Source organism: Heptranchias perlo, chromosome 3 (assembly GCF_035084215.1).
Source record: "Heptranchias perlo isolate sHepPer1 chromosome 3, sHepPer1.hap1, whole genome shotgun sequence".
NCBI classification, from domain to species: Eukaryota; Metazoa; Chordata; class Chondrichthyes; order Hexanchiformes; family Hexanchidae; genus Heptranchias; species Heptranchias perlo.
Window position 1 is genome coordinate 86,398,192 of NC_090327.1, and position 26,334 is coordinate 86,424,525.

Genomic DNA, 26,334 nt, shown 5'->3' on the forward strand with positions numbered 1-26,334 from the left:
AACCAGGATGTGGTCGTGCTCCAAAAAACTGTTATTTTAAACTCCCACCCGCCCCCAACCCACCCGTTCTTGGGGGTTAAAATTTACTCCTATATCTCTTTCCTCATAAAAAATTGCAGTTAAATTAGGTTAAAATTATATCACTATCCTAATTCGGAACAAAGGAACAGGAGTAGGCCATTTAGCCCCTCGAGCCTGTTCAGCCACTCAATGAGTTCATGGCTGATCTGTGACCTAACTCCATATCCCTTAATTCCTTTGGTTAACAAAAATCTATCAATCTCAGATTTAAAATTAACCATTGAGCTACATCGACTGCCACTTGCGGAAGAGAGTTCCAAACTTCTACCACCCTTTGTGTGTAGAAGTGTTTCCTAACTTCACTCCTGCAAGTCCTGGCTCTAATTTTTAGGCTCATTCCCCTAGTCTAAGACTCCCCAACCAGCGCAAATATTTTCTCTCTATCGACCCTATCAGTTCCCCTTAATATCTTGGAAATTTTGCTCAAATCAACCCTTAATCTTCTAAATTCCAGGGAATACAACCCTAGTTTGTGTAATGTCTCCTCGTAATTAAATCCTTGGAGTCCAGGTATCATTCTGGTAAATCTACGCTGCACTCCGTCCAAGGCCAATATATCCTTCCTAAGGAGCGTGCCCAGAACTGAACACAGTACTCCAGGTGGTCTAACCAGGGCTTTGTACAGCTGTAGCATAACTTCTACCCCCTTGTATTCTAGTCCTTTAGATGTAAAGGCCAGCATTGCATTAGCCTTTTCGATTATTTTCTGTACCTGTCCATGGCATTTTAATGATCTGTGTACATGGACCCTGAAGTCTCTTTTGACCTCCACTGTGTCGAGCTGTTCATCATTTAGAAAGTGCTCTGATCTATCTTTTCGGCCCAAAGTGGATGACCTCACACTTGCCTACATTGAAATCCATTTGCCATAGTTTTGCCCATTCAATTAATCTATTAATATCTCTTTGTAATTTTATGCTTCCATCTACACTGATTACAATGCCGCCTAACTTTGTGTCATCGGAAAACTTGTGAATGTGGCACTCTACCCCATCATCGAAGTCATTAATAAATACAGTGCATAGTTGAGATCCCAACACAGATCCCAGTGGGACACCACGAGTCACATCCTGCCAATTTCAGTACCTGCCATTTTTCCCAACTCTCTGTTTCCTGCCCCTCAACCAATTTCCTAATCGGATCAACAATTTATCCTCAATTCAACGAGCATCAACTTTAGCTATCAGTCTCTTATGAGGGACTTTATCGAATGCCTTCTGGAAGTCCACATAAACAACATCCATAGACATTCCCCTGTCCACTACTTTAGTTACCTCTTCAAAAAATTCAATCAGGTTCGTCAGGCATGACCCACCCTTCACAAATCCATGCTGGCTCTGTCTGATCAGCTGAAATTTTTCAAGTTGTTATGTCACTCTATCCTTAATTATAGACTCTAGTAATTTCCCGACAACAGATGTTCGGCTAACTGGTCCATAATTCCTTGGTTTCCCTCTCTCACCTTTCTTCAATAGAGGAGTAACATGCAATTTTCCAATCTAAAGGAACAGTACCTGAATCAAGAGGACTTTGGAAGATTATAGTTCGGGCATCTGCAATGTTCTCACCTACTTCCTTTACAATCCTGGGATGGAAAGCACCTGGTCCTTGGGATTTGTCACTCTTTAGTGTCATTATTTTCTTCATTCCTGTCAATTTGCTTACGTTAATTATGGTGAGTCCCCATCCCTGTTTTAAAATTAGTTTCCTTGGGGTATGCGGCATGCTATCCTCTTCCTCTATTGTAAATACTGACGCAAAATAATTATTTAACATGTCCATCATTTCCTTATTTTCATTTACAATATCACCATTATCAATTTTTAAGGGGCCCACATTGCTCTTGACCACCCTCTTTTTCCTAATATAATTGTAAAAATTCTTTGTGTTGATTTTGATATCCCTTGCAAGTTTCTTTTCATTCTCCCTTTTTGTAGCTATTACTGTCTGTTTTGTCGCCCTTTGATGTTCTTTGTATCTCTCCCAGTCAACAGGATCTGTGCTATTTTTCTTCATTTTTGTATGCTTTTTCTTTTAGTTTTATGTTGTCCCTTACCTCTTTTATCGTCCATGCCTGTTTTTTTTTGCAAGTAGAGCTCTTGACCCTTAAGGGTATAAACTGGGGTTTTGTATCACGTTAAATTCTTTTTTAAATTTCAAAATATACCTTATTTCATGAAATTTAAGGATACACACAGTTCAATGTAAATGCGCAATTACAATTCAAAATAATACAATATGGATCATACAACCTCCGATCCCATCATTACAATTCAAAACAGAGTACATATCTTATAATACATTCTGTACAATACAAGGTGGGGTGGCCTTACACGGTGGCCTTTCCCCATACAGCCTTTGTGTAGGCCTCACCATGCTTCAGTGCGTCCCGCAGCGTGTACTCCTGGACCTTGGAGTGTGCCAATCGGCAACACTTGTTCTTGGGCAACTCCTTCAGCTGGAAGACCAACAGGTTTCGGGTGGACCAAAGGGTCTCCTTCACGGAGTTGATGGTCTTCCAGCAGCAGTTGATATCTGTCTCTGTATGTGTTTCGGGGAACAACCCGTAGAACGCAGCGTCGTGTGTTCCCAAGCTGTTTGGGATGAACCGGGACAGATACCAATGCATCTCACTCCACACCTTCTGCGCGAAGGGGCAATCCATGAAGACGTGGATGACGCTCTCGACCCTGCCGCAGCCTCGAGGGAGGCTCGCGGTGGCGCTGTGATTCCGTTTGTTTTGGAAAGACCACACTGGGAAGGCCCTTCTCACCACCACCCAAGCTACTGTTGCCTGTTGGTCAGTTCTGGCGACGAGACGTTCTGCCAAATGGCATCGACTGTCTGGTTGGGGAACTGCCCGATCGGATCCACGCTTGGGGTCCACATGCATGACCACTGCCGATAGTTGCTGAGGTGCGGGATTCCACATTCCTGCAAGAACAGCAGGTCCCTCTTGACCCTGGACAGGTAGTTCAGGGTCGCAGCGCATTGCGTAGTCGATTTAACACAATGCATGTTTATGGATGCAAATTTTAAAGCCATTTTAAAAATACTAAAAGGACAAACATTAAGGTCCTATAATTACATTAGTCCGGGTTCTACATTACTCTCCATTTCCATCCATTGGTCCTGATTCTGCATTTGTGTGGTGTGCACGAACTTCTGGACAGTCCAAGGGCTGAGGAATGAGGCCTGTCCTCCGTTGGAGGAGTGTCCGCACTCGGGGGTTGTCGACGGGGCCTCGTGGGGTGGTGCGTCTGTGAGATCCATGACCAGGTTCGGTTCCTCGGCCTTTGCCGGTGGTTCGTTCTCCGCGACTGTTGTGCTGCTCCCGGTTGCCCAGAGATGGGGGACATTGTTCTCCATGTCGCTTCGCCCTGTTGCCCGGAGTTGGGGGACTTCGCTCTCCATGTCGCTTAACCCGGCGTCCTGGAGTTGGGGTGTGCTGGGCTCATTTCTGCTCCTGATGCCCTGGAGCTGCCAAATTCCTGGAGCTGGAGCCTGCTGTCTGTGTCACTGGTTTCAGTTGTGTTTTGCCTATTCCTTTGAGGGTAGGTGGGACTCTCCCCTTTTCCTTTTTCGTCAGCTGAGTAGCAGCCACTGTCATCTGTTGGTGGCTCTAAGCACCTGTTGCTGCTGGTTCCACCTTTGGCCGTCAGTTCCTCTGATTTTCGGGACTTCTTTTTCTTTTGCTGTGCCGTCCAACCTTCTTCTGCCGCTGGCTCACTTTCCATCGGCTCTGGTGCTCAGGGAGAGTCTCGGGGCTGAGTGTCGGGATTTGGTCGGTTTCCTCAACGCTCACTTCCTGCTCTTTGTCCTCTTCCTTGTCGTTGGCTCCTTCACTGGGGTATACGGCAGTGGGGAGGGATCTGGCCTCCTTTGGGGCAGCCACAACTGCTGCTCTCTTCTCTTTTATCACCTCGCCTCTCGCTGCCTGTGCATAGCTGTGTCTGGTTTGGGCAGGGCTTGTACAAATGAGCAGCCTCTCCAAACAGGTTGCAGCACTTGGCCTCCTGACAGTCCAGTGTCTGATGGCCCTCCTCCCTGCAGTTCCTGCAGATCATCGCCTTGCAGGAGGCCGCCTCATGCCCAGGTTTGCCGCAGGATCGACGCACTCTGGGCTGCCCCTGTTACACCGCGTATCCATGACTCATCCCAATCACGAAACTCGATGGGAAATGAATGATTTTTCCCTTGTCATCCACCCTCAGCGTCACCTTGATGCTCCTCTTGCTCGTCGAGATCCTGAACATGTCCGCGATGTCGATGCTCCGATTTGCTCCTTCCGCTTATCTCTTGAGGAGCATCAGCACATCAATTACTGGCACATGCGGGTTGAACGTGTGAGCTGTCAGCATCCGTTCCATCCCCTGTGGGAGCGTGAAGAGCGGCTCCGCAGTGAGAAGTGACAATGGCGCTTCCTTCCCCTTCTCCTTGAAGGCCTGGAGTATCTTTAGGCATCCTGCGACATCCCTGAAGGTCACGTCGAAGTATCTGTCCTTGGGAAGTCCTGCGGGCAGGAGGTGTCCATGGCCGTGAATCCGCAGGCTTCGAGAAGTACTTTCATCACGAAGGTGTTTCATTGCCACGGCGAGGTTCCTTCACCCGTCCTTGCGGTCAGCCTGACGGTGTTGCACACCCCGTGCCCAGGTGCTCGGGAAGCTCTGGCCGCCATGTCTGCTGCAAAAAAATACTTTTTACCCCACTGGAAAAAGGTGTTAGACCGGTCTCCGGCCAGCCTTAGGATCCAGTTCTACATCAGCAAAGCTCCAACTGGTTATAGCTGATTTTACTTGCTCGTCCTGGGGCCCGACCTTCGTGATCATTGAAGCGACCCTGCTCCCACTTTTTTTGGACAGCAGGTGCTGGTAATGGTTCTGATGTTTCCATTTACAGCTCCTCGAGACCCATCTTTTGTTTCTTTACTTGTCCCATTACCACCCTCCTTGTCTTGCACCATCATCCCTTTGTCATTTAATCACTCCTGCCCTCCACCCTATCAGAGACCTTCCCTTTTGTTCTTTCCTCTCCTTCCTCCCCCTCCCCAACTTTCCCTGGCTCTGTACTTGCTTAAAAACTGTTTAATCTTCAACTTCTTCCAATTCTGACGAGGGGTCATCGACCTGAAATGTTAACTCTATTTCTTTCTCCACAGTTGCTGCCTGGCTCCCTGAGTATTTCCAGCATTTTCTGTTTTTATTTCAATCATATTATGATCACTTTTTTTTCAAAAAATATACTTTATTCATAAAATTTGCAGCAGTACATACAATACAGTTCTCATATCACATTCCAAACGTACACAATACAGATTATGCAATTTGCAGGTGACATCAAGTGCAGTTCAATGAAACACATTGCACATAATTACAGTTCATGACATTCTCGGGTGCCTCATTGCATCACAATCAATACAGGTGATTCATTACAGATACATTACAGATTTATTACGGGTACAATGGCGGGAAGGCTCTAAACGGTTGCCTTTCCCCACAGAGCCTTTGCGGCGGACGCACCCATCCTCAGTGCGTCCCGAAGCACTTAGTCCTGGACCTTGGAATGTGCCAGTCTGCAACACTCGGTCGAGGACAGCTCCTTGCACTGGAAGACCAGCAAGTTTCGGGCAGACCAAAGGGCGTCTTTCACCGAGTTGATGGTCTTCCAGCAGCAGTTGATGTCCGTCTCAGTGTGCGTCCCCGGGAACAGCCCATAGAACACAGAATCCTGTGTTACGGAACTGCTCGGGACGAACCCAGACAGAGACCACTGCATCTCTCTCCAGACCTTCTTTGCAAAGGCACATTCCAGAAGGAGATGGGTGACGGTCTCGTCTCCACTGCAGCCTCCTCGGGGACAGTGTGCGGTGGCGCTGAGAGTCCAGGAGTGCATGAAGGATCTGACGGGAAGGGCCCTTCTCACCACCAGCCAAGCTAGGTCATGGTGCTTGTTTGAAAGCTCTGGCGATGAGGCGTTCTGCCAAATGACATTGACAGTCTGCTCGGGGAATCAACCGACAGGATCCACCATCTCCTTTTCCCGCAGGGTCTCGAGGACGTTATGTGCGGACCACTTGCTGATCGCCTTGTGGTCAAAGGTGTTTTTCTGCACAAACGTTTCCACGAAGGACAGGTGGGGCGGAACGATCCAACTGGACGGAGCTTTCCATGGCAGCGTGGCCAGGCCCATCCTTCACAACACCGGGGACAGGTAGAACCTCAGCACGTAGTGACACTATGTGTTTGCGTACCGAGGGTCTATGCACAGCTTGATGCAGCCGCACACAAAGGTGACCATCAGGATGAGGGCCACGTTGGGCACGCCTTTCCCCCCTTTCTCTGGAGATTTGTACATCGTGACCCTGCGGACATGGTCCATTTTTGATCTCCAGATAAAGCGGAAGATGGCTCGGGTGACTGTCGCGGCGCAGGAGTGAGGTATGGGCCAGACCTGCACCACGTACAGCAACACCGAGAGCACCTCGCACCTGATGACCAGGTTCTTGCCCACGATCGAGAGGGATCGTCGATCCCACAGTCCCAGTTTCTGCTTAACCTTGGCAATACACTCTTCCCAGTTTTTGGTGCACGACCCGGTCCCCTCGAACCAGATCCCCAGCACCTTCAGGTATTCCAACTTGACGGTGAAGGGGACAAAGGATCGGTCGGTCCAATTCCCAAAGAACATGGCCTCGTTCTTGGTGCGATTTACCCTGGCCCCCGAGGCCAGTTCGAACTGGTCGCAGATGCTCATCAATCTGTGGACCGACAGCTGATCTGAGCAAAAGACGGCAACGTCGTCCATGTACAGGGAGGCCTTGACCTGAGTGCCTCCGCTGCCTGGGATCGTCACCCCTCTTATGTCCGCAGCCCTCCTGATGGACTCAGCAAAGGGCTCCATGCAACACACAAACAAGACGGAGGAGAGAGGACAGCCCTGACTGACTCCAGATTTGATCGGAAATCTTTCTGATTCCCACCCGTTGATTGAAACGGTGCTACTGATGTTTGTGTAGAGCAGTTGGATCCAATTGCGGATTCCCTCCCCAAACCCCATTTTGGAGAGCACGTCCATCATGTACGTGTGGGATATTCTGTGAAAGGCCTTCTCCTGGTCCAGGCTGATCAGGCAGGTGTTCACCCCCCTGTCCTGTACGTAGGCGATCGTATCCCTGAGTAGCGCCAGGCTATCAGAGATCTTCCTGCCGGGTACGGTGCAGGTCTGATCGGGGTGGATCACCACCTCCAGGGCTGACTTGACCCGATTGGCAATGACCTTGGACAGAATTTTGTAGTCCACGTTAAGTAGTGAGATGGGTCGCCAATTTTTGATTTCTTCCCTCTCCCCCTTCCGCTTGTAGATGAGGGTGATGATACCTTTCCTCATGGCGTCTGACATGCTGCCTGCCAGGAGCATACCCCCGTACACTTCCAGCAGTTCTGGGCCTATCCAGTCCCAGAGAGCCGAGTACAACTCCACCGGTAAGCCGTCGCTTCCGGGAGTCTTACTCTTCTCGAAGGAACGGACGGCCTTTGTCAGTTCGTCCAGAGTTAGCGGGTGATCCAGACTCTCCCGCTTGCTGTCGTCTAGAACCTCCGTGATAGACGACAAGAAGGACTGGGAGGCCGCGCTGTCTGTGGGCTTCGCGTCGTAGAGTCCGGCATAAAAGAATTTGCAGATCCTCAGTATGTCGGGCTGCGAGGACGTGACCGAGCCGTCCTCTTCCTTCAGGCTGTTGATGACAGAGCTCTCTCTGTGCACCTTTTGGAAGAAGAAACGCAAGCAAGTCTCGTCCTGCTCCACGGAGCGGACTCTGGACCGGAAAATGATCTTGGAGGCCTCGGAGGTAAAGAGCGAAGCTTGCTGGTCCTTCACCTCTCTGAGTTCCTCCCCGACATCGATCCCCATCGACTGCAGCAGGAGAAGATTCTGCATGCTTTTCTGGAGTCGGGACGTTTCCCTCTGCCTCTCTCTCGCCTTCTGAACACCTTTGAGGATGAAGAAACTCTTGATGATCGCCTTGATGGCTTCCCACCAGTGCACTGGTGAATCAAAGAGGGGCTTTACGGTTCTCCAACCTTTGTAATCCCTCTTCAGTTCCTCAATGTTTCCCGGGGTCAACAGTTTCACGTTCAGCTTCCATGTCCCCCTGCCCACTCTCTGATCGTCCTGTAGGTGACAGTTGGCCAGGAGGAGGCAATGGTCAGAGAAGAACACCGGTGTGACCTTGATGGATCTGACCTTGAGCTTCCGGGACACAAACAGGAAGTCTATCCTGGAACGGACGGACCCATCTGGTCTGGACCAGGTGTATTGACGCGCCGCTCCATCTGCAGGGTTGCTGAAGACGTCGCACAGCTTGGCGTCTTTCACCGCTTCCATCAGGAGTTTGGACGTTGTGTCCAGTTTGTTGTTGGCTCTGCCGGATCGTCCAGCCACACCGATGATGCAGTTGAAGTCACCGCCGAGAATGACCGGCTTGGACGTCGCCAGCAGCAGTGGGAGCTGCTGGAAGACGGCTAGCCACTCGCTCTTCAGAGCCGGGGCGTACACGTTGATCAGCCGGAGCAGAGCGTTTTTTGTGATCACTATTAGATAAATGTTCACGCACCATAAGGATGTTGACAAAATCTGGCTCATTTCTCATTATTAAATCTAATGTGGCCTGACCCCTTGTTGATTCTAGGGCATATTGTAGCAGAAAGATGTATTTTTTTGAAATAAAAAAGAGACTACCCCCATCCCCCACCAGCCTCCGGAGCTGTCCTCCGGCCTGTTACTATGCTGCCCTCCTCCCGGCCTCTAACCCTGATCAAACATCACACCTCACACCATTTTCCAGCCTCCTACCATGCTCTATACTCCCATTGCCCCTTGGGTGTCTAACCACTCTCTACCCTTTCTCTCCTGTAGTCTGCTACTATCCTCATGCTGTTTACCACATTTCAAGATTTGTGTCATCTGGAAATTTTGCAATTTTGCCCACTATACCCAAGCCCAGATAGTGAATTGTGAATGTTGTAAACATGTACGTTTGAAGTATTTTTAATATTTTGGTTTGCTTTATTTCACCCCAAAAGAATAAACACGCCTTCATTTCTTGCTTTTTGTCGTTTTCAAATATATTCCGTAAATGAAAGTGGAATACAGATGTTGAATGGATCAACAGTTAAAATTAACACCACAGATACATCAACAAGTCTAGTTTCTATGTCAAATATACATTTAAGTTTAAAAATTTGAGCTCAGTGAAATGGATACTAGATTTTGGAGTGAATCCCTCAGTTGCCTCCTTTCCATACACGGCTCTGAGCTCTGTCTCTGCTCTCATTAAATCAATGGCTTCTTGTATGAACCAAAATACGGTTTGTTCACTAACGGAAACTGCTGATTAAAATTTCTCATCTGAAAGTTCAAACACAGAGAGAGAATAAACATCTCAACTAAACTTGTACCCAAGTGAGAATTGCACACGTCACTGTCAACTCAGCCTCCACAAAGCTCAGAGCTCATTTACATACCCATAATGTTCGACATGGTACTTTCAAAGCAAGCTTCAGGTTTGACTGTAATTTTCACGGAGATTGAAGATTGTCATTACTTTTCCACTTGCTGTGTTGCTCTGTGATAATATGTTTTCTCTGGATGGTAGGTCTAGCATCTCAGTACAATGTTAAAGAGGTATGTCATCGCTTAGGAGCAATTGGCTGTGGTTACATCTTTACATCACTCTGGTTTCTCTTCAGATCGTATAAATCTTTCGCCTTTTACTAAAGATTTCCGTGGAGAGGAGCATTTGGAGTTTTAAATAATTTTTTGATGCCCTGCTTTTGTGGGGCTCATTTGTTACTGAAAGAAAGATTTATCTTTAGTTGTGTATATGGCATAGGTGTGTCTTGGTAGAATTGTATTTGTTGTGATGAGGTGGCCTTATGTATATTAGTCATGTAAGGAATCTTACAACACCAGGTTATAGTCCAACAGTTTTTTTTGAAAATCACAAGCTTTCGGAGGCTTTCTCCTTCGTCAGGTGAGTGTCGGGTTCCTTGAAAATTGCTGCATAGATAGTCACAGAACAATGCCCGGTGATTACAGATAATCTTTCTAACTGCCCGTTATCAAGGCCATCAAATGAATTGAATAGTGTTCAGACAGAGAAACATTAGATACCAGACTACTGAATATACAAACAGCCAGAACCAAAGACAGAGAGGGAGAGAGAGAAACATCCGAAAGGAAGAGAAAGAGAGAGAATGACCAGTTGTATTAAAAACAGATAACTTTTTTTCCGCTGGTGGGGTTACGCGCAAAATCGTCAAGCAGAAATTGATCGCCAAGTTCCGCACCCATGAGGACGGCCTCAACGGGGATCTTGGGTTCATGTCGCGCTACACGTAACCCCCCCAGCGGAAAAAAAAAGTTATCTGTTTTTAATACAACTGGTCATTCTCTCTCTTTCTCTTCCTTTCGGATGTTTCTCTCTCTCTCTCCCTCTCTGTCTTTGGTTCTGGCCGTTTGTATATTCAGTAGTCTGGTATCTAATGTTTCTCTGTCTGAACACTATTCAATTCATTTGATGGCCTTGATAACGGGCAGTTGGAAAGATTATCTGGAATCACAAGGCATTGTTCTGTGACTATATATGCAGTAATTTTCAAGGAACCCGACACTCACCTGACGAAGGAGAAAGCCTCCGAAAGCTTGTGATTTTCAAATAAAACTGTTGGACTATAACCTGGTGTTGTAAGATTCCTTACATTTGTACACCCCAGTCCAACACCGGCATCTCCACATCATGTGTATTACTCAGGCAGCAAGTGCTTGGATTTTGGATAAATTATGGAAGTGCAATGTGTGAAATATTTACATTTTTAGGATTAGGCAGTACGTGTTTCAAATAACTGGCACAGATGGGCTGGGTGGCAGCCTCCTGTGCTGTAAAACTGACTTTAGTAGGGCTCATGTACTATTGGTGGGGCAGAGGGAGGGGGGTGATGCACAGAAATTGGAGTCATTGTGCAGGATGAGATGTGAGGCTGGAGGAGTTGTAAAAGGTGGTGAGGCTGAGGTGGATTTTGAAGATGACATTAAATTCTCATCCTCATCTTTGAATCACTCCATACATTGCCCCCCTCCCTATCACCATAACTTCCTCCAGCCATAAAACCCTCCAAGAACTCTGCTCTGCTCCAACTCTGGCCTTTTTGCATTCATCACTTTCTGCGCCCACCATTGCTGGCCATGCCTCAGCCATCTAGGCCGTAAATTCTGGAATTTCCTCCATAAAGCTCTCCACCTCCCTTCTCCTTTATGGCGTTCCTTAGAACCTATCGCTTTGAATAAGCTTTTGGTCACTTGTCCTAATGTCTCCTTCATTGACTTGGTGTTAATTTTTGTCTGTTTACACTCCTGTAAGCCCATAGGGACGTTTTACTATGTTAAAGGTGCTATAAAAATGTAAGTTGTTGTCCCAAGGCCCTTCACAGGAGCGTTATCAAACAAAATTTGATACTGAGTCACATAAGGGGATGTTAAGACAAAGCTTGGTCAAAGAGGTAGGTTTTAAGGAGTGTATTAAAGGAGGAGGAAGAGGCGGAGAGGTCTAGGCAGCTGAAGGCATGGTCACCAATGGTGGAGCGATTAAAATTGGGGATGTGCAAGCGGCTAGAGATGGAGGAGCGCAAAGGTCTTGGAAAGTCGTAGGATTGGAGGAGGTTACAGAGATAAGGAAGGACGAGGGCAAGGAAGGATTTGAAAAGAAGAATGAGAATTTTAAAATCGAGGCCTTGCCGGACTGGGAGCCATTTTAGGTCAGCGAGCACAGGGGTGATGGGTGAAGGGGACTTGGTGCGAGTTACGATACAGGCAGCAGAGTTTTGAATGAGCTCCAGTTTACGGAGGGTGGAATATGGGAGGCCGGCCAGGAGAACATTGGAATAGTCAAGTCCAGAGGTAACAAACGCATGCATGAGGGTTTCAGCAGCGAATGCGGTGAGGGAGCGGAGGAGACGGGCGATGTTACGTAGGTGGAAGTAGGCGGTCTTGGCGATGGAGCGGATAGGGGGTTGGAAGCTCATCTAAGAGTCAAATAGAACATGAAGGTTGCGAACGGTCTGATTCAGCCTGAAACTGTGGCCAGGGAGAGGGACAGAGTTGATGGCTAGGGAACGGAGATTGTGGCGGGAACCGAAGACAATGGCTTCGGTCTTGCTAATATTTAGGCTCAATACTAGTTGCTTTGCTTTTTGTGGTATATGGTAACAATTTGGACTTAAACGTAGGGGTCATGATTAAGAAATTTGCGGATGACATAAAGATAGGCCGTGTGGTTGATAGTGAGGAGGAAAGCTGTAGACTGCAGGAAGATATCAATGGACTGGTCAGATGGGCAGAAAAGTGGCAAATGGAGTTCAATCTGGAGAAGTGTGAGGTCAAGCATTTGGGGAGAGCAAACAAGGCAAGGGATTACACAATAATTGGGAGGATACTGAGAGGTGTAGACGAAGTGAGGGACCTTGGAGTGCATGTCCACAGATCCCTGAGGTAGCGGGACAGGTAGATAAGGTGTTAAGAAGGCATATGGAATGCTTTCCTTTATTAGCTGAGGCATAGATTATAAAAGCAGGGATGTTATGCTGGAACTGTATAAAACATTAGTTAGGCCACAGCTTGAGTACTGCGCACAGTTCTGGTTACCACATTACAGGAAGGATGTAATTGCACGACAGAGGGTGCAGAGGAGATTTACGAGGATGTTGCCAGGACTGGAGAATTTTAGCTATGATGACAGATTGGATAGGCTGGGATTGTTTTCCTTGGAACAGAGGAGGCTGAGGGGTGATTTGATTGAGGTATACAAAATTATGAGAGGCCTAGATAAAGTGGCTAGGAAGGACCTATTTCCCTTACGGGAGGGGTCAATAACCAGGGGGCATCGATTTAAAATGATTGGTAGAAGGATTAGAGCAGAAATGAGGAAACAAATTTTCACCCGGAGGGTGGTGGGAGTTTGGAACTCACTGCCTGAGAGGGTGGTAGAGGCAGAAACCCTCAACTCATTTAAAAAATACCTGGATGTGCACCTGAAGAGCTGTGACCTGCAGGGCTACGGACCAAAAGTGGGAAAGTGGGATTACGCTGGGTGGCTCGTTCCTCATCCGGTGCGGACACGATGGGCTGAATGGCCTCCTTCTATGCGTAAATTTTCTATGATTCTATGATTCCATTTAGTTGGAGGAAATTTTTGCTCATCTGGATGTTGGACAAGCAACGTGACAAATCAAAGGCAGTGGGGGGGGGGGTGGAGCGAGGTGGTGGTGTGGTAGAGCTGGTTGTTGTCAACGTACATGTGGAACCAGACATGTTTTCGGATGATGTTGCTGCGAGGCAGCATGTAGATGAGAAATAGGAGGGGGACAAGGATAGATCCTTGGGGGACTCCAGAGGTAACGGTGTGCGAGTGTGAGGAGAAGCCATAGCAGGTGATTCTCTGGCAATGACTGGATAGATAGGAATGGAATCAGGCAAGGGCAGTTGAACCCAGATGGCCGATGGAGGAGAGGCGTTGGAGGAGGATGGTGTGGTCAACCGTGTCAAAGGCTGCAGACAGTTCGAGAAAGATGAGGTGGGATAGTTTACTACAGTTACAGCCACATGGGATGTCATATGTGACTTTGATAAGGGCCATTTCAGTGCTGTTGCAGGGGCGGAAACCTCATGTAAAGTTGGAAATGTAGTAAACAGTGAGGAGGATAGCTGCAGACTGCAGGAGGACATAAACAGACTGGTGAAATGGGAAGACACATGGGATATGAAATTGAACGCAGAGAAGTGTGAAGTGATGCATTTTGGAAGGAAGAATGGGAAGAGGTAATATAAAGTAAATGTACAATTTTAAAGCGGGTGCAGGAACAGAGAGATCTGTGGCTTCAAATACACAAATCTTTGAAGGTGGCAGGAAAAGTTGATAAAGTTGTTGTAGAAGCATACGGGATCCTGGGCTTTATAAATAGAGACAAAGAAGTTATGCTAAACCTTTATAAATAACTGGTTAGGCCTCAGCTGGATTATTGTATCCAATTGTGGGCACCACAGTTTCGGAGGGATGTCAAGGCCTTGGAGAGGGAGCATTGATTTACTAGAATAGTACCAGGGATAAGGAACTTCAGTCGTGTTGAGAGAACAGAGAAGGTTAAGAGGGGATTTAATAGAGGTGTTCAAAATTATGAAGGGTTTTGTTCGAGTCGGGGACCTGGAGAAGAGATCAGGGTGCCGGGGAGCACATACAGAGAATAAGCATACGACGTAAACTTGTACCCAAGTAAGAATTGTACATAAATAAAAACAGAAAATGCTGGAAATATTCAACAAGTCAGGGTGCATCTGTGGAGAAAGAAAGGGAGTTAACGTTTCAGGACAATGACCCTTCGTCAGAACTGGAAGAAGCTGAAGATTAAACAGTTTTTAAGCAAGTACAGAGCCAGGGAAAGTGGGGGGGAGCGGGGTGGGAGAGGAGGAAAGAACAAAAGGGAAGGTCTCTGATAAGGTGGAGGGCAGGAGTGATTAAATGACAAAGGGATAATGATGCAAGACAAGGAGGGTGGTAATGGGACAAGTAAAGAAACAAAGATGGGTCTCGAGGAGCTGTAAATGGAAACATCAGAACCATGACCAGCACTTGCTGTCCAAAAAAATGGGAGCAGTGGTTATGGTCTGAAATTATTGAAATCAGTGTTGAGTCCAGAAGGTTGTAAAGTGCCTAAACGAAAGATGAGGTGCTGTTCCTCGAGCTTAGGTTGAGCTTCAATGGAACAGTGTAAGAGGCCGAGGACAGAGAGGTCAGAGTGGGAGTGGGACGGGGAATTAAAATGGCAAGCGACCAGCAGGTCAGGGTCACACTTGCAGACTGAGCGGAGGTGTTTAGCAAAGCGATCACCCAGTCTGGGTTTGGTCTCCTCAATGTGGAAGAGACTATAAGACCATAAGACCATAAGAGATTGGAGCAGGAGTAGGCCATTCAACCCCTCGAGCCTGCTCCGCCATTTAATGAGATCATGGCTGATCTGATTTTTACCTCAACTCCACTTTCCCGCCCTTTCCCCATATCCCTTGCTGATCAAAAATTTGTCTAACTCAGCCTTTAATGTATTCAATGACTCAGCCTCCACAGCTTTTTGGGGTAAGAATTCCAAAGATTCATGACCCTCTGGGAGAAGAAATTCCTCCTCATTTCCGTCTTAAATGGGCGACCCCTTATTCTGAGACTATGCCCCCTCGTTTTAGATTCCCCCATGAGGGGTAACATCCTCTCAGCATCTACCCTATCGAGTCCCCTCAGAATCTTGTATGTTTCAACAAGATCTCCTCTCATTCTTCTAAACTCCAATGAGTATAGACCCAACCTGTACAATCTTTCCTCATAAGACAACCCTTCCATACCCGGAATCAACCTAGTGAACCTTCTCTGAACTGCCTCCAGTGTAAGTATGTCCTTCCTTAAATAAGGGCACCAGAACTGTACGCAGTACTCCAGGTGAGACTGCAGTGTGAGCAGCGAATACAGTTTCCTGAATTGAAAGAAGGACAAGTAAATCGCTGTTTCACCTGGAAGGAGTGTTTGGGGCCCTGGGCGGTGAGAATGGAAGAGGTGAAAGGCAGGTGTTGCATCTCCTGCGCTGGCATGGGAAGGTGCCATGGGGAGGAGAGCGGGTGTTGGAAGAGTGGACCAGGGTGTCGCACAGGGAGCGATCCCTTTGGAATGCTGAAAGGAGAGGGGAGGGGAAGATGTGTTTGATGGTGGGATCGTGCTGGAAATGACGGAAATGGTGGAGGATGATATGTTGAACGTGGAGGCTGGTGGGGAGGAAGGTGAGTATAATTGGTCCCTATCATGGTCTGGGAGGGAGGGGAAGGGGTGAGGGCCGAAGTGCGGGAAATAGGACGGACACGGTCGAGGACCCTGTCAACTACAGTGGAGGGGATTCCTCAGTTGAGGAAAAAGGAAGATGTATCGGAAGCACTGGTGTGGAAGGTGGCATCGTCAGAACAGATGTGACAGAGACAGAGAAACTTGGAGATGGGAATATAATCCTTACAGGAAGCGGGTTGGGAGGAAGTGTAATGAAGGTAGCTGTGCGAGTCGGTGGGCTTATAATAGATATTGGTTGACAGTCTAACCCCAGAAATGGAGATAAGGAAGTTGAGGAAGGCAAGGGAAGAGTCAGAGATGGACCATGTGAAGGCGAGGGTAGGGTGGAAATTGGAAGCATAGTTGATGAAATTTTCCAGTTCGGGGTAAAAGCATGTAGCTGCTCCGATACAGTCATCAATGTATCGGAAAAAGAGGTGAGGGAGGGGACCTGAGCAGGACTGGAACAAGGAATGTTCCACATATCCCACAAAAAGGCAGGCATAGCTAGGACCCATACGGGTTCCCACAGCGACACCTTTTATTGTACACGTCACTGTAAACCCAGCCTCCACAAAGCTCAGAGCTCATTTACATACCCATAATGTTCTACATAGTACTTTGCAAAAAGGCAAAATAAACTTCAGGTTTGACTGTAGCTTTCACGGAGATTGAAGATTGTCATTACATTTCCACTTGCTGTGTTGATCTGTGGTAATATGTTTTCTCTGGATCTTAGTTCTAGCGTCTTAGTACAATGTTAAAGAGGTATGTCATCGCTTAGGAGCAATGAGCTGAGGTTGAGTCCTTACATTACTCTGTTTTCTCTTCAGATCGTATAAATCTTTCGCCTTTTACTAAAGATTTCCGTGGAGAGGAGTGTTTGGAGTTTTAAATAATTTTTTGATGCCTTGCTTTTGTAGGGCTGAGTTATTGCTAAAAGAAAGATTTATCTTTAGTTGTGAATATGTCGTAGGTGTGCCCTGATTGTTATTGTGATGAGGTGGCCAAAGGTTCATTACTCAGGCTGGCAAGTGCTTGGGTTTTGGATAAATTCTGGAAGTGCAATATGTTATATATTTACATTTTTGGGACTAAGTCGTGCGTGTCTCAAATAATTGGCGTAGATGGGCTGGGTGGCGGCCTCCTGTGCTGTAAAACTGATTTTAGTAGGGCTGATGCACGAATGGTGGGGCAGAGGGAGAAGGGTGATTCACAAAGGTTGGAGTCACAGTGCAGGATGAGATGTGAGGCTGGAGGAGTTATAAAAGTCGAGTGTGGTGATGCTGAGGTGGAGTTTGAAGATGACATTAAATTCTCATCCTCGCCCACTCCCTATCACCATAACTTCCTCCAAATATACAATCCTCCGGGAACTCTGCGTTGCTCCAACTCTGGCCTTTTGCGCTCTGGAATTCTCTCCATAAACCACTTCAACTCTCTCCTCTTTTAAGGCGCTCCTTTAAACTTACCTCTTTGACCAAGCTTTTGGTCACTTGTCCAATTGTCTCCTTCTTTGACTCGGTGTCTATTATTGTCTGTTTACGCTCCTGCGAAGCCCATAGAGACGTTTTACTAAGTTAAAGGCACTATATAAATGTAAGTTGTTGTTGTGGTTGAATTTATTGTTTGTTAAGATATTATTTGTTTTAAAAGTGCCTGTATTTCACTCATTGTGAATGAAGATCGGAGGGACGGGAGGAAAATCGGTGGGCCGTGGAAGAAGGTTGGGGGCCAGGAAGAATATTGATGGGGCCAAGGAAGAAGGTCGTGGGTCGGGACGAAGGTTGGGGGCTGGAAAGAAGATTGGGGAGTCAGGATGAAGATCAGAAGGTTGGAAAAGAGATCATACGGGGGGCTGGGTAAAATCCCGGAGGCCGGGAAGAACATTTGGGCGGTCAGGTAGGAGGTCAGGGGGCCGGGGAGGAGATTGGGGGGCTGGGACTTGGAGACCTGAGGCCGCTGGAGGTTGGGTGAAGAGTCTGAGGTCGGTGGGGGTCCACAATGGTGCGGGGGTGGGGCGTGGGGGTTGTCTAGTATCGGGGAGAGGGGGGCTCGTTTGATCACGGGGTTCCAGGTGAGCTTGTTGGGCCTGGATGAAGCATTCCTGCTCCTCCGGGCCCACAAACAGTGCAATAAAGGCACTCACCTCATGGATCCGGCCCTTCTCTCCTGCTTTCAGCTTACGTGTGATTCGGAAGTGATGAGAAACCCGAACAGGTAACGTTAAATTCATTTTAATGTTGTAATACATGATCTATTAAGTACCTCAAGTATCTCAATGAGGTAAAATGCCCTTTTAAGTATCGGTCTGCTGGCTTTAAGTGGCTGGCTTTAAGTGCTGGCTCTATCCCATTATCTAAGTCATTGATAAATACAGTGCATAGTTGAGGTCCCAACACAGATCCCAGTGGGACAACACTAGTCACATCCTGCCAATTTGAGTACCTGCCAATTTTCCCAACTCTCTGTTTCCTGCCCCTCAACCAATTTCCTAATCGGGTCAACAATTTATCCTCAATTCAACGAGCTTCAACTTTAGCTATCAGTCTCTTATGAGGGACTTTATCGAATGCCTTCTGGAAGTCCACATAAACAACATCCATAGACATTCCCCTGTCCACTACTTTAGTCACCTCTTCAAAAAATTGAATCAGGTTCGTCAGGCATGACCCACCCTTCACAAATCCATGCTGGCTCTGTCTGATCAGCTGAAATTTTTCAAGTTGTTAAATCACTCTATCCTTAATTATAGACTCTTGTAATTTCCCGACAACAGATGTTAGGCTAACTGGTCCATAATTCCTTGGTTTCCCTCTCTCACCTTTCTTAAATAGAGGAGTAACATGCAATTTTCCAATCTAAAGGAACAGTACCTGAATCAAGAGGACTTTGGAAGATTATAGTTCGGGCATCTGCAATGTTCTCACCTACTTCCTTTACAATCCTGGGATGGAAAGCACCTGGTCCTTGGGATTTGTCACTCTTTAGTGTCATTATTTTCTTCATTCCTGTCAATTTGCTTACGTTAATTATGGTGAGTCCCCATCCCTGTTTAAAAATTAGTTTCCTTGGGGTATGTGGCATGCTATCCTCTTCCTTACTGTAAATACTGACGCAAAATAATTACTGACCATGTCCACCATTTCCTTATTTTCATTTACAATATCACCATTATCAGTTTTTGAGGGGCCCACATTGCTCTTGACCACCCTCTTTTTCCTAATATAATTGTAAAAATTCTTTGTGTTGATTTTGATATCCCTTGCAAGTTTCTTTTCATTCTCCCTTTTTGTAGCTCTTACTGTCTGTTTTGTCACCCTTTGATGTTCTTTATATCTCTCCCAGTCACCAGGATCTGTGCTTTTTTTTTCATTTTTGTATGCTTTTTCTTTTAGTTTTATGTTGTCCCTTACCTCTTTTATTGTCCATACCTTTTTTTTGGCAAGTAGAGCTCTTGCCCCTTAAGGGTATAAACTGGGGTTTTGTATCACATTAAATTCCTTTTTTAAATTTCAAAATATACCTTATTTCATGAAATTTAAGGATACACACCGTTCAATGTAAATGCGCAATTACAATTCAAAATAATACAATATGGATCATAGAACCTCCGATCCCATCATTACAATTCAAAACAGAGTACATATCTTATAATACATTCTGTACAATACAAGGTGGGGTGGCCTTACACGGTGGCCTTTCCCCATACAGCCTTTGTGTAGGCCTCACCATGCTTCAGTGCATCCCGCAGCATGTACTCCTGGACCTTGGAGTGTGCCAATCGGCAACACTTGTTCTTGGGCAGCTCCTTCAGCTGGAAGACCAACAGGTTTCGGGTGGACCAAAGGGTCTCCTTCACGGAGTTGATGGTCTTCCAGCAGCAGTTGATATCTGTCTCTGTATGTGTTTCGGGGAACAGCCCGTAGAACGCAGCGTCGTGTGTTACCGAGCTGTTTGGGATGAACCGGGACAGATACCAATGCATCTCACTCCACACCTTCTGCACGAAGGGGCAATCCATGAAGACGTGGATGACGCTCTCGACCCTGCCGCAGCCTCGAGGGAGGCTCGCGGTGGTGCTGTGATTCCGTTTGTTTTGGAACGACCACACTGGGAGGGCCCTTCTCACCACCACCCAAGCTACTGTTGCCTGTTGGTCAGTTCTGGTGACGAGACGTTCTGCCAAATGGCATCGACTGTCTGGTTGGGGAACTGCCCGATCGGATCCACGCTTGGGGTCCACATGCATGACCACTGCCGATAGTTGCTGAGGTGCAGGATTCCACATTGCTGCAAGAACAGCAGGTCCCTCTTGACCCTGGACAGGTAGTTCAGGGTCGCAGCGCATTGCGTAGTCGATTTAACACAATGCATGTTTATGGATGCAAATTTTAAAGCCATTTTAAAAATACTAAAAGGACAAACATTAAGGTCCTATAATTACATTAGTCCGGGTTCTACATTACTCTCCATTTCCATCCATTGGTCCTGATTCTGCATTTGTGTGGTGTGCACGAACTTCTGGACAGTCCAAGGGCTGAAGAATGAGGTCTGTCCTCCGTTGGAGGAGTGTCCGCGCTCGGGGATTGTCGACGGGGTCTCGTGGGGTGGTGCGTCTGGGAGATCCATGACCAGGTTCGGTTCCTCGGCCTTTGCCGGTGGTTCGTTCTCCGCGACTGTTGTGCTGCTCCCGGTTGCCCAGAGATGGGGGACATTGTTCTCCATGTCGCTTCGCCCTGTTGCCCGGAGTTGGGGGACTTCGCTCTCCATGTCGCTTCTCCCAGCGTCCTGGAGTTGGGGTGTGCTGGGCTCATTGCTGCTCCTGATGCCCTGGAGCTGCCAAATTCCTGGAGCTGGAGCCTGCTGTCTGTGTCATTGGTTACAGTTGTGTTTTGCCTATTCCTTTGAGGGTAGGTGGGACTCTACCTTTTCCTTTTTCGTCAGCTGAGGAGTAGCCACTGTCGTCCGTTGGTGGCTCTAAGCACCTGTTGCTGCTGGTTCCACCTTTGGCCGTCAGTTCCTCTGATTTTCGGGACTTCTTTTTCTTTTGCTGTGCCGTCCAACCTTCTTCTGCCGCTGGCTCACTTTCCATCGGCTCTCGTGCTCAGGGAGAGTCTCGGGGCTGAGTGTCGGGATTTGGTTGGTTTCCTCGACGCTCACTTCCTGTTCTTTGTCCTCCTCCTTGTCGTTGGCTCCTTCACGGGGTCCACGGCAGTGGGGAGGGATCTGGCCTCCTTTGGGGCAGCCACAACTGCTGCTCTCTTCTCCTTTATCACCTCGCCTCTCGCTGCCTGTGCATAGCTGTGTCTGCAGTTTGGGCAGGTACTTTCACTTTAGCATCCTGTATTCACTGCTCACGATGTGGTCTCCACTACATTGGGAAGACCAGACCCATATTGGGTGATTGCTTTGCTGAACACCTTCCCTCAGTCCACAAGCGTGACCCTGACCTGCCGGTTGCTTGCCATTTTAATTCCCTGTCCTACTGCCACTCTGACCTCTCTGTCATTGGCCTCTTACACTATTCCAATGAAGCTCAACGAACAGCACCTCATCTTTCGATGAGGCACTTTACAACCTGCTGGACTCAACATTGATTTCAATGTATTTTTTTGAAATAAAAAAGACACTACCCCCCTCCCCCACCAGCCTCTAGAGCTTTCCTCCGGCCTGTTACTATGCTCCCCTCCTCCCGGCCTCTAACCCTGATCAAACATCACACCTCACACCATTTCCCAGCCTCCTACCATGCTCTATACTCCCATTGCCCCTTGGGTGTCTAACCACTCTCTACCCTTTCTCTCCTGAAGTCTGCTACTGTCCTCACGCTGTTTACCACATTTCCAAGATTTGTGTCATCTGGAAATTTTGCAATTTTGCCCACTATACCCAAGCCCAGATAGTGAATTGTGAATGTTGTAAACATGTACGTTTGAAGTATTTTTTATATTTTGGTTTGCTTTATTTCACCCCAAAAGAATAAATGGCGCCTTCATTTCTTGCTTTTGGTTATTTCCAAATAAATTCCGTAAATGAAAGTGGAATACAGATATTTAATGGATCAACAGTTAAAATTAACACCACAGATACATCAACAAGTCTAGTTTCTATGGCCAAATATAAATTTCAGTATTAACATTTGAGCACAATGAAATGGATACTAGATTTTGGAGTGGATCCCTCAATTGACTCCTTTCCATGCACGGCTCTGAGCTCTGTCTCTGCTCTCATCAAATCAATGGCTTCCTGTATGAACCAAAATACAGTTTGATCACTAGCAGAAATTGCTGATTAAAATTTCTCATCTGAAAGTTCAAACACAGAGACAGTATAAACATACAAACTAAACTTGTACCCAAGTAAGAATTGAACACGTCACTGGAAACCCAGCCTCCACAAAGCTCAGAGCTCATTTACATACCCATAATGTTCTACATGGTACTTTGCAAAAAAGCAAAATAAACTTCAGGTTTGACTGTAGCTTTCATGGAGATTGAAGATTGTCATTACTTTTCCACTTGCTGTGTTGATCTGTGGTAATATGTTTTCTCTGGATCTTAGTGTTAGCATCTCAGTACAATGTTAAAGGGGTATGTCATCGCTAAGGAGCAAGGAGCTGAGGTTGAGTCTTGAGATTACTCTGCTTTCTCTTCAGATCGTATAAATCTTTCGCCTTTTACTAAAGATTTCCGTGGAGAGGAGCATTTGGAGTTTTTAAATAATTTTTTGATGCCCTGCTTTTGTGGGGCTGATTTATTGCTGAAAGAAAGATTTATTTTTTGTTTTAGATGTGTCTTTAGGTTCATTCGTTAGGCTGCCAAGTGCTTGGGTATTGGATACTCTCTGAAGTTGCAATATGTTAGATATTTAAATTTTTGGGATTAGGTGTTCCGTGTTTCAAATAACTGGCGTACATGGGCTGGGTGGTGGCGTCTGTGCTGTAAAACTGACTTGAGTCGGGCTCATGTGCCAGTGGTGGGGCAGAGGGAGAGGGGTGATGCACAGAGATTGGAGTCACAGTGCAGGATGAGATGTGAGGCTGGAGGAGTTATAAAAGTCGAGTGTGGTGATGCTGAGGTGGAGTTTGAAGATGACATTAAATTCTCATCCTCGTGTTCCATGGTCTCGCCCCCTCCCTATCACCATAACTTCCTCCAAATATACAATCCTCCGGGAACTCTGCGTTGCTCCAACTCTGGCCTTTTGCGCTCTGGAATTCTCTCCATAAACCTCTTCAACTCTCTCCTCTTTTAAGGCGCTCCTTTAAACTTACCTCTTTGACCAAGCTTTTGGTCACTTGTCCAATTGTCTCCTTCTTTGACTTGGTGTCTATTATTGTCTGTTTACGCTCCTGCGAAGCACATAGTGACGTTTTACTAAGTTAAAGGCACTATATAAATGTAAGTTGTTGTTGTGGTTGAATTTATTGTTTGTTAAGATATTTTTTGTTTTAAAAGTGCCTGTATTTCACTCATTGTGAATGAAGATCGGAGGGACGGGAGGAAAATCGGGAGGGCCGTGGAAGAAGGTCGGGGGCCGGGAAGAAGGTCGGGGAGTCAGGATGAAGATCAGAAGGTTGCAAAAGAGATCATACAGGGGGCCGGGAAGAACATTTGGGCGGTCAGGTAGGAGATCAGGGTGCCGGGGAGGAGATTGGGGGGCTGGGACTTGGAGACCTGAGGTCGCTGGAGGTTGGGTGAAGAGTCTGAGGTCGGTGGGGGTCCACAATGGTGCGGGGGTGGGGCGTGGGGTTTGTCCAGTATCGGGGGGAGGGGGGCTCGTTTGATGACGGGGTTCCAGGTGAGCTTGTTGGGCCTGGATGAAGCATTCCTGCTCCTTCGGGCCCACAAGCAGTGCAATAAAGGCACTCACCTCATGGATCCGGCCCTTCTCTCCTGCTTTCAGCTCACGTGATTCGAAAGTGATGACAAACCCGAACAGGTGAGGTTAAATTCATTTTAATGTTGTAATACATGATCTATTAAGTACCTCAAGTATCTCAATGAGGTAAAATGCCCTTTTAAGTATCGGTCTGCTGGCTTTAAGTGGGGGCGGGACTTCCTGGTGTCTGCTGGCTGCACACATCCAAGCCTGCCTGGATTAAACCCGGAAGTGGGCGAGTTGGAACCAGGATGTGGTCGTGCTCCAAAAAACTGTTATTTTAAACTCCCACCCGCCCCCAACCCACCCGTTCTTGGGGGTTAAAATTTACTCCTATATCTCTTTCCTCATAAAAAATTGCAGTTAAATTAGGTTAAAATTATATCACTATCCTCATTAGGAACAAAGGAACAGGAGTAGGCCATTTAGCCCCTCGAGCCTGTTTGGCCACTCAATGAGTTCATGGCTGATCTGTGACCTAACTCCATATCCCTTAATGCCTTTGGTTAACAAAAATCTATCAATCTCAGATTTAAAATTAACCATTGAGCGACATCGACTGCCACTTGCGGAAGAGAATTCCAAACTTCCACCACCCTTTGTGTGTAGAAGTGTTTCCTAACTTCACTCCTGCAAGTCCTGGCTCTAATTTTTAGGCTCATTCCCCAACCAGCGCAAATATTTTCTGTCTATCGAACCTATCAGTTCCCCTTAATATCTTGAAAACTTTGATCAAATCACCCCTTAATCTTCTAAATTCCAGGGAATACAACCCTAGTTTGTGTAATCTCTCCTCGGAATTAAATCCTTGGAGTCCAGGTATCATTCTGGTAAATCTACGCTGCACTCCCTCCAAGGCCAATATATCCTTCCTAAGGAGCGTGCCCAGAACTGAACACAGTACTCCAGGTGGTCTAATCAGGGCTTTGTACAGCTGTAGCATAACTTCTACCCCCTTGTATTCTAGTCCTTTAGATATAAAGGCCAGCATTCCATTAGCCTTTTCGATTATTTTCTGTACCTGTCCATGACATTTTAATGATCTGTGTACATGGACCCCTAAGTCTCTTTTGACCTCCACTGTTTCGAGCTGTTCATCACTTAGAAAGTACTCTGACCTATCTTTTTTAGGCCCAAAGTGGATGACCTCATACTTGCCTACATTCAAATCCATTTGGCATAGTTTTGCCAATTCACTTGATCTATTAATATCTCTCTGTAATTTCATGCTTCCATCTACACTGCTTACAATGCCACCTAACTTTGTGTCATCGGCAAACTTGTTAATGTGGCTCTCTATCCTATCATCTAAGTCATTGATAAATACAGTGCATAGTTGAGGTCCCAACACAGATCCCAGTGGGACACCACTGGTCACATCCTGCCAATTCGAGTACCTGCCAATTTTCCCGACTCTCTGTTTCCTGCCCCTCAACAAATTTCCTAATCGGATCAACAATTTGTCCTCAATTCAACGAGCTTCAACTTTAGCTATCAGTCTCTTATGAGGGACTTTATCGAATGCCTTCTGGAAGTCCACATAAACAACATCCATAGACATTCCCCTGCCCACTTCATCAGTCACCTCTTCAAAAAATTCAATCAGGTTCGTCAGGCATGACCCACCCTTCACAAATCCATGCTGGCTCTGTCTGATCAGCTGAAATTTTTCAAGTTGTTAAGTCACTCTATCCTTAATTATAGACTCTAGTAATTTCCTGACAACAGATGTTAGGCTAACTGGTCCATAATTCCTTGGTTTCCCTCTCTCACCTTTCTTAAATAGAGGAGTAACATGCAATTTTCCAATCTAAAGGAACAGTACCTGAATCAAGAGGACTTTGGAAGATTATAGTTCGGGCATCTGCAATGTTCTCACCTACTTCCTTTACAATCCTGGGATGGAAAGCACCTGGTCCTTGGGATTTGTCACTCTTTAGTGTCATTATTTTCTTCATTCCTGTCAATTTGCTTACGTTAATTATGGTGAGTCCCCATCCCTGTTTAAAAATTAGTTTCCTTGGGGTATGTGGCATGCTATCCTCTTCCTTACTGTAAATACTGACGCAAAATAATTACTTAACATGTCCACCATTTCCTTATTTTCATTTACAATATCACCATTATCAGTTTTTGAGGGGCCCACATTGCTCTTGACCACCCTCTTTTTCCTAATATAATTGTAAAAATTCTTTGTGTTGATTTTGATATCCCTTGCAAGTTTCTTTTCATTCTCCCTTTTTGTAGCTCTTACTGTCTGTTTTGTCACCCTTTGATGTTCTTTATATCTCTCCCAGTCACCAGGATCTGTGCTTTTTTTTTCATTTTTGTATGCTTTTTCTTTTAGTTTTATGTTGTCCCTTACCTCTTTTATTGTCCATGCCTTTTTTTTTGGCAAGTAGAACTCTTGCCCCTTAAGGGTATAAACTGGGGTTTTGTATCACATTAAATTCTTTTTTTAA

General features: G+C 46.5%; 3 non-coding genes across 3 annotated transcripts; all 3 read left to right on the forward strand.

Annotated features, from left to right (window-relative positions):
• Positions 1-9,807: 9,807 nt before the first annotated feature.
• Positions 9,808-9,921, forward strand: LOC137320323 (U5 spliceosomal RNA). Its single transcript, XR_010962480.1, has one exon. It is a non-coding gene; the product is annotated as a U5 spliceosomal RNA (small nuclear RNA).
• A 6,880-nt stretch (positions 9,922-16,801) lies between these two features.
• On the forward strand, positions 16,802-16,915 carry LOC137320346 (U5 spliceosomal RNA). The gene has a single exon (XR_010962501.1). It is a non-coding gene; the product is annotated as a U5 spliceosomal RNA (small nuclear RNA).
• A 5,711-nt stretch (positions 16,916-22,626) lies between these two features.
• On the forward strand, positions 22,627-22,741 carry LOC137320303 (U5 spliceosomal RNA). Its single transcript, XR_010962462.1, has one exon. It is a non-coding gene; the product is annotated as a U5 spliceosomal RNA (small nuclear RNA).
• The last annotated feature ends 3,593 nt before the right edge of the window (positions 22,742-26,334 follow it).